Genomic DNA, 9,402 nt, shown 5'->3' with positions numbered 1-9,402 from the left:
GCCTGGCCGTCGTCGACCACCTTCCCAGCTCGCCAGCTCGCTCAAGCCGTGGCCGAGCTCGCCTGGCCATTGCCTCAACCGTGCCTATCCGTCCCAACCGCTCGGCCGTTGTGCCCAGCCGCTTGCCCGCTCGCTTGGCCGAGTGCCCAGCCGTGGCCGAGTGTCCCAGGCCATGGCCGAGTGCCGCGCTAAGCCTAGTCGGCCATTGTGCTCGCTGCGCCCTCGCCCGCGCCGAGCCACCGCCGCCCCGATCGGGCCATTTTGGCCCCTAGCCTATTTTCCTCGGGCCAAAACCTAGTAAATGACTCCCTAAACCCTACTTAATGCTTTGGGTATTATTAGACTTGTTTAGGAGTTAATTAGAATTGGTTTAGTGACTAAATTAGGGAGTGGATTAGTTGATTAGATTGTGATTGGTTCATGGATTATGTGGTAGGTTGTAGATTAAATTGTGATAATTATGTGGCTAAATTATGGTGGGTTAAATGATCGAATTGTCGTGGCATTTGTGGGTGGACTTGAGGTTTGAATGTGGCCGACTTGAATGTCGGGTTGGTAGGCTAATATGGTAAGTGTATGGCTTGAATTTGGGTTTATGACGTGTTAGATTGACAATGGTGAAAGTATGGTGAACTGTGTTGTGGTGCATGTGCATGAGAAATGTCCTGAGGCGTGGTTACGCGGGACTAAGCCCTGATTGATCGGAGGGCTGCCAACCTCAGGCGTGGTTACGCAGGTGTGGCGAGGAAAGTAAGAAATGACTAGAGGTGTGGTTACGCAGGTCGAGAGAAATGTCCTGAGGCGTGGTTACGCGGGACTAAACTCGGATTGATCGGAGGGCTACCAACCTGAGGCGTGGTTACGCAGATGTGGCTAGAAAGGCAAGAAATGACCTGAAGCGTGGTTACGCGGGTCGAAAGAAATGTCCTAAGGCATGGTTACGCGGGACTAAGCTAGGATTGATCGGAGGGCTAAACCTGAAGCGCGTTGACGCGAGCTGTGAGTATGGACCTGAGGCGTGTTGACGCGGGCCGTGGAAAGTTGCTCGGACACGCATGCAAAATGTGTTTGGTTAAATTGAGTGAATATACGTGGTTATGGTGCTTGAGTGATTATGTTACATTCTTGAGTTATTATCGCATTATGGTGATTGAACTAATGTGTAGAGTTGACACTTGATTTAAGGCGAGGTAAGTTTATTTGTGTGGATTTAAATGTGTCGGCTGCTAGATTGCATGATAGACTCGTCTAGGTACGCATTGGCCTAGGTGGGGTATAGGTTGTCTGCTTATTGAGATTTATTCTCATTGCTGTAGTGCAAACCATTTCAGATCCCTGCCCTTGAGTATGCCGCCAGCTAGGCGTTTTGGGGTCCCCATGCATACTGTGCATGAGAAGATCGAGTATCCGTTAGGTCCTAATCAGACGTACATTAGGTACCTTACGACAGTGTGGGTAGACGTGGGCTTAGAGGACCTGTAGCGCCATACCTATTTGGCCTGGTTTCATCGTGTCGGGTTGAGACTACTGGACCAATCCGCGGTTTTGAGGGGCTACAGCATGCTAGCGAGGATGCGGTGAATTAGGAGCCCTGGGATAAGTATGCTCCCGATGGTGAGGTGACTGACCCCGATGATCCACCGGAGAACCCCGGCCCCGAGCCTGTACCAAAACCCGTAGCGCCCGCAGACCTCGAGCTTGAGGAGGAATTTGAAGAAGTCCGAGCCAGAACTAGAGTCCGAGCCCGAGCCCGAGAAGGAGCCTATGGAGTCCGAGCACGAAGATGAGCCGATCGAGATCGACTCGGACACGGAGTCGAAGTCTTAAGGGTCCGATTCAAATTGGGCACCATAGGAGCGTTTGGGTGCCGGGCATAGAAGTTTTTGGTAGAGCCCCTTTTGTGCAGCTAGCTAGCTTACCTACCACCTGTCCGTTTTTTATGATGATGGTGGATGTAACCCTAGGAGCTTAATGTCTGATTGATTTCCATTATTATGAAATTATTGTTTTGTACTGTCCCTCTGTTATTGTTTATTGTCTGGGTTGTTTTTATTTCGCTTCCGCTTGCGTATTTATTTGGGTATCTCGTTTGGGTCGGCGACGCGTCCTGGGACGTCGCGTTCAACACGACCGCCGTAGGGGTGTCGCGGGCCCGTTGGGGTTCGGAGCGTGACACTTTTAGTTATCCAAGGCACCGCTATGACTGCCAATTAGGCAAGGTTAAGTGATCTTTGATGTGGATTTAGTACCGTCAGGTATGTTTGGCTTCCCGATGGGTTGGTCTCATAGAGTTGGTCCTGTTCTAATGACACGTCGGATCCTTTGATAAATCATGCAAAAACTCCTTCATCAATATACAAAAAAAAAAAAAATCCACCAAGAGGAGCAAACGAACCGAAAGCACGACTCCATAGAGGATTCATGTCCGAATTTAGTTATTTTAGGATGCTTTTCGTCCTTCAACTTATGACTCTTAAAGGAACGTTTTAAATAGAAAAGAAAAAACATAATTTTTATTAGAACAATTACAAAAAATTGGAGAAGTCGGCGTGTTTGTTTTTGCTTCACTAAAAAGCAAAAGGCATCTTTTTACCTTTGTGTCGACAGTTACAAATCTAATATAATTAAGAAGAAATTATATACAAATTTACGTGTCAATATTATGAAAATCTCAAGTTGTTGTGAGCTTGCAAAAATTCTTTTATGTATTATTTGAGATTAAAAATCAGTCGACAATGGCCACCTTGAGAATAGAAGTTTTTCATTTAGAGATCAGTTGATGAGATCCAGTTTTTTTTTGGTCGGTTTGATGAGATCCAGTTGTTGGGTGACAAGCGCGAATAATAACCATTCTGTTACAGAAATTAATTTCTAGCCAGAAATATAAAAATCTATTTCTATTCCATGGACGAGTTTCTAAGCCAAAATATGCGTTTGATAACGATACAAAATTTCTATTTCTAAAATAAAAATTCATTTGATAACGACACAAAATTTCTCCTTCCCTAGCGGCCGGCGGGAGGTGGCCGGAGGGTGGCGACCGGAGGACACCGGCGGGTGGCAGCTGATGGTGGGAGGCGACCGCCGTCGAGCAGCGGCGAAGGACGGCAGGAGGCAGCTGGCGGACGATGGTGGATGGTGGCGGCCGACGATGGGAGGCGACCAGCGTCGGGCGACGGCAAACGACGGTGGATGGTGGCAAGAGGCGGCCAACGGTGGCAGGCAACCGGCGGCGGAGGAAAGCAGACGACGGGCGGCGGCGACAAGAGACGGCTGACGGTGAGAGGCGACCAGTGTCGAGTGGCGGCAAAGGACAGCAAACAAAAGGCGGCAGTGAACGTCGGCGAGAGGCAGCTGCCGGCGAACAGCAGCGGCAAGAGGCGATCGGCTACGATGGCGGGCAGCAGTTGGGTTTTTCGGTTAGTAGTGAGGGCGAGCAATGAGAAAGGTTTTATTTCTCATTTTTGTTTCAGAAATAGAAAAGTAGAAAATTTTTACGTCTAATTTCTCTTCCAAATCTATTTCTGGAGTACAAATTTGTTCTAAAAATATAAAAATGAAATCGCATTATCAAATGGATTTATGTTCCAAACCTATTCCGGGGAACAGAAAAATAAAGAAACAAAATGGTTATCATTCGCGCCCATGTTTCTATTTCTAACCACTAACGAAAATTAAACTAGATTTTTAGGTAATATATATGGCTTGAAATCTTAATAGAACGTATTTACTCTATTTTTGAATTTTCCTCTTCCATAATTCCTTCGTCCAATTAAACTGCATTTATTACACTCTACGTGACATTCCGAATTTCAGCCTATTTTTGGAATTTATAAAACGTGTAATTCGTCAGTGCACTTTTAATAAAATCTCGCCCGGAACTCATCACTCTTGGGTTATTATTTTTAAATTAGAGATTTCGCTAGAATCGCACTCGATCGAATTTGACCGTTATTTAGAGCCCAAACTTTGGTGTCGAATTTCTCGGAGTTCTGAGACGAATTTAATTGGATGGTGTCGATATTAATGCGGCCAGCCTCGATATTGCCCGGGTTATGTGAAAAGTGAAATTTTGACCAGGTGCGGATTTGGACTGGTAGACCTCCCTCGTAGTGTGTTTTAGTTATTTTCTTTTGGCCCTTTTTCCTATTATTAATTAGAATTTTCGTGGATCGTTAGATCGATTTTGGGTTTGAACCGTGACCGTTGGATCGCACTCGAGGAAAAATTATGACTTTTGTCCCCTCTCTCTCTCTCTCTCTCTCTCTCTCTCTCTCTCTCTCTCTCTCTCTCTCTCTCTCTCTCTCTCTCTCTCTCTCTCTCTCCTCTGCGCGCCCCACCTGCCGCGTACGTTCTCTCCCCCCCATGCACACGTCCCCTCCCCTTATTTCCGCTCACGTCTTCTCTCTCTCCCCCTTTTCTTTCTTTCTTTTCTTTTCTTCCTTTCTCTTCCCTTTTTCTTCTTCTTCTCTGGTTTCTTCTTCCTCCTCCGCCCAACTGCTCCTGCTTCTGTTTTTGCTCGCTCGATCGCCGCCGCGCCGTCCATCGCTGTCGCCACCGCAAGCCTAGCTTGCTGCTCGAGCTCGCCGCGCCCGACCGCCGCCGCACCTGTCACGGCCCGACACTGCCCAGCCGGTCGTTCTACTCCTGCTCGACCGCCCGAGCTCGTCGCCGCCCGATTGCCACGCGCCAGTCGCCCATTGCCAACATCGACTGCCCTGCCGTCCCGCCCATCGCCTTGGCTCGCCGGCAAACGCCTACTCCCCCGTGCTGAGGTAGCGGCTTGCCGGCAACGTCCGCATGCGGCCCGAGCTTCGGCCAGGAGCCATCGGCCGGCTTCGTCCAGGCCGCTCGCTGGCGCCGCCACCCACCGGCCGCCGCGCAGTGGCCAAGTCCCAAGGCCGCCGTCGTCCTTGCCGCTCCGGTGATGACGCAGCTGCCCCTGCTTCGCCTTTCCTATTCTGGCCAAGCCGTCGCTGAGCTCGTTGCCGCTGCCCGCCGCCGTAGCTCACCGCCATCGCCGTCCGACCGTCGTCCCAGCTAGTCCAACTCACCGGCCGAGCGTGCCCAGCTGTGCCCGAGCTCGCCGGCCGAGCGTGCCCAGCCGTGGCCGGACAGCCAACCAGCTCGCCCAGGCCGTGCCCGTCGTTGCCCGGGCCATGGCCGAGCCCCAGGCCGCTGCCCTTGCCGTGGCCGAGCCCCACGCCCATCGCGCCCTCACCCGTGCCGATCTCAGCACTGTTCACCCGGGCCATTTTGGGCCCGTGTGGATTTTTCCAGGGCCAAATTTAAGTAAGTGACTTCCTAATCTCTATTTAGTATAATGGGTATTTTTAGAATTGTTTTGGGGTCAATTAGAAGTGGTTTGGTGGTTAAGTTAGGGAATGGATTAGTTGGTTAGAATGAGATTAGTACATGGATTATGTGGTGATTGCGTGGCTAATTATGATGAGTTAAAGGACCGGATTGCCGTGGCGTGTGTGGGTGAAATTGACGTTTGATTGTGGCCGACTTAAATGTCGGATTGGTGAGCTCGTGGTTTGGAATTAGGATGGTTTTGGGTGCATATTAGTGGCTAATGTTGGTGGGTCAATGATTGGCTTGTTGTGGCATTCGTGGGTGGATTTGATGTTCGTATGTGGCCAGCTTGAATGTCGGATTGGTGGGCTAGTGTGATGGGCTTGTGATGTGATTTGGATTCGGATTCGTACGACGTGTTGAATGGCAAATTGTGATATGGTGAGCATGCCTTGAGTTTGAATGGTACAACTTGCGAGAATGGCGAATTGTGTTGTGGTGCATGTGCATGAGAAAAGCCCGGATTGATCGGAGGGCTGCCAACCTAAGGCGTGGTTACGCGGGTGTGGCGAGAAAGGCATGACCAGACCTGAGGCGTGGTTATGCAGGTCATTGGAAGGGGAAAAAAATGTCCTGAGGCGTGGTTACGCGGGACGGAGCCCGGCTTGATCTGAGGGCGGACCTGAGACGTGTTAACACGGGTCGTGTGAATGTGTGAAATGTCCAATGAGGGACGGAGCCCGGCTTGATCTGAGGGCTGGCCTGAGGCGTGTTAACGCGAGCAGTGTGAAAAGACCTGAGAGGTCGTGGAAAGTTGTTCGGCCACGTATGCGAATTGAGTGTGATTGAATTGATTGAATATGCGTGGTTATGGCGTTTGAGTGGTGATGTTATGTTTCTGGATTATTATTACATTATGGTGTTTAACTAATATGCAGAGTGGACGTGTGGTTTGAGCGAGGTAAGTATGATTATGTGAATTCTGTACGTTATCGGTTAGATTACATGTTAAGACTTGTCTGAGTACGCATTGGCCTACGTGGGGTTTAGGGTGTTGCTTATTGAGACTCGTTCTCATGATTATTATATAACCATTTCAGACCCTCAACCCCGACCATGAATGGTCCGTCACAGCATTTTGGGATCCCGAGGAAGAGCCGATGGAGCAAGACCCGAAGAGGAGCCCATGGACTTGGTGGACCTTTTTGTTTATCTAGGCTAGTCTACCCTGCCACCTGTTCCTTTTTGATGATGATGGTGGATTTTAACCCTAGGAGCCTAACGCCTGAATTGTATGACCGAATGTTGTAAGTGACGGTCTACTAATGTTATGATATTATTGATTTGTGTTATTGTTACCCCTCTGTCATAGTTTAATTGTCTGGGTTGTTTTAAATTCGCTTCCGCTTGCTTACTCGTGTGAGTGTTTCTTTTGGGTCGGCGACGCGTCCTGGGACGTCGCATTCGAAATACGACCTTCGAAGGGGTGTCGCGAGCCCGGTGGGGTTCGGGGCGTGACACTCTATGATTTCCTAGTTTTCAGATTAGAACATGGCCAATCCATGTTGCCGTGACAATATTTCACCCAAATTATTGGTTTTTGCTTATAGAATTCTACGACTCCCAATATCATCAGTCAGGTCCGGGAAAAATGGGTTTGCCAATTCCAGGGCTTCCATTCCCATGGAGCCACACAGGTGATTGCTCTGTTGTCGTGGACTCCAGGTTTGTCGAGCAAAGGAAGTAAAAGATCAAATTGCTAACTACTCGTATGTCTCGGAATTTAGGTCAGGGTTTAGACCATTTGAGAATCATCCTCGGACAGCAAGTACCAAGAAGAAACCCCATGCGTTTGGACATTTGTTACTCTCGAAAGTCAAAGGGGGCAATTGGACGGGTTTTAAGGCATTGACCATTGAACCCACCACAGCCAATCGTTCCTTGTTTCTAACACGGAATCAGGGTTGAGGCGTCCGAGTTTGATAACAGATTAATCCATTTAAGTTAGTTCTTGAGAGAGAGAAACTGAGAATCTTAATTGCACAAGAAGAGTAAATTAGCCAGAACTCCTTATCTGAACGAGTGTTTCACCTTATACAAGTGTTCTCCTTAGTTGGTTGTTGAGTCGTGATTGACAGGTAGCGACTTTGGGTAACAATTGCCAATGTGCATGGGCAAATGTCCATTACTGAAGACACTCGGCATTTCAACAATATGTAGTGCTCTACAATGGTCTCACAATTTGCAGTGGTAAAACCATTTCGAGGACCAAGGACTTGTAGTTAGCCAAGGCACCGCTATGGCTACCAATTAGATGAGGCTAAGTGATGTTTGATATAAATTTCGTACCGTCAGGTATGCTTGAGTTCCCGATGGCTTGGTCTCATAGTGTTGGTCCTAATGCATTGACACGTTGGATACTTTGATAAGTCATTCAAAAGCTCCTTCATCAATTTACACAAAAACAAATCCACCAGGAGGAAACAAACCGAAAGCACGACTCTGTAGGGAGGATTCACATCCGACTTATGACTCTTAATGGAACTCCTTAAAGAGAAAAAAATATAACATGATTTTTTATTAGAACATTAAAAAAAATTCAAGAACTCGGCGTGTTTGTTATTGCCTCACTAAAAACAAAAGGCATCTTTTTTACCTTTGAGTCAAGAGTTACAAATCTAAAAAGGAACTAAGTAAGAAACTATATACAAATTTACGTGTCAATATTACGAAAATCTCAAGTATTTAGAGTAAGAAAAATTAAAACTACGCTTGCAATAGAATTATATGAAGTAAAATGTAAAAAGTGTAGTAGTAGTTTATGCAGTATAGTTTTTTTTTTGCCAAACAAGCCGCATACCTTCTTCTGCAATACAGGTTGTGTGTAGCTGACGAAAATTCCGTTGGCCATCGCTTTATGGAGTTGCTTATAAAATGTAAGATTCCTCCACAACCGATGCATTTGCATGTGCCGCAGCTTATTTTAGAGATTTAAGAAGACATGTCCGAGGAGTATGCTCCTCGACAATTGACAACCCATATATTTAGCCGTCTTACGACATCATTTCTTATTATTGGATAATTTTTCTTAGATAAGAGAGTTATTTCATATTTTTTGGAGATAGTTATGATGTTAATGGGTTTTCTTTTTCTAAGATGACATGAAAGCCATCCTAAGAATCGATGCAAACCTTGAATTGAATTGAAATTCATGTGAATTAAAAATCAACGGGTTCTAATAATTAAGGATTGCCCATATTCAGTTCGAAAAAAGAAGAAGAAATATCAACAAATCGAAAGAATTATCCACTCGATACTTCTATTTTTAAAGAAAATCCTCCAGTAAAACATTTGAAGTTTATAGTTCTGTCACTCTCTTTGGGGAGAATCTTTTAACGTGTTTAAAAGTTTGGCTGATTAGAAGACTTCAAAGTCACCGAAAACAAAAGGGGGTAGGGTTCAAGGGGAAAGGATCAAAGTCTAATTGATGCGACCTTTGGCTGATTTCTTGATGTAAGCAGTGACGGAGCCCATATTTAGGTTGAGGGGGAGTGAAACTTTTGACATAATGTGGAGTCAATTTGTTTTTTACTCAAGAATTTTGGATAAAGTTGCACTATATAGAGTATATATTAATCTATAATAAGTTTTAGAAAAAAACAAGTTCAACTCGAAATTTTGTAGATTTTGTCTTGACTCTTTATAGAACATAAATAAGTATTGGGACAAGAATACTTTTAATTGGAGTTCTCTTGGTCATAATTATGTCATATTTTACAGTTTATTGTTTAGCTAGAACTTTTCCACTGACATATACAATTAATCAAGGTTGGCTTCATCCATATTTAAATATTTTTAAAAAATATACTTAAACAACATATATAGGAGGCGTATATTTAGTAAAATTAGAAATCACACTTTCTAAAATGAAAAATAATACGAAGAAAGAGATAACACAATAGAGTTGCCAATACATATAAGGTAAGATGAGATTATGTCATTACTTTACATCTTGCCAATTTATATCTTTACCCGTTGAACACAACATATTGCAATTTACTTTAATTTTAAAATAGAATATGAGTTCTTTCAAATATAAACTTC

Source organism: Syzygium oleosum, unplaced genomic scaffold (genome assembly GCF_021117445.2).
Source record: "Syzygium oleosum isolate NSW1041296 unplaced genomic scaffold, Sole_v2.1 Sole_v2.34, whole genome shotgun sequence".
In the NCBI taxonomy this organism is placed as follows: Eukaryota; Viridiplantae; Streptophyta; class Magnoliopsida; order Myrtales; family Myrtaceae; genus Syzygium; species Syzygium oleosum.
Note: the sequence above shows the minus strand (reverse complement) of the source record.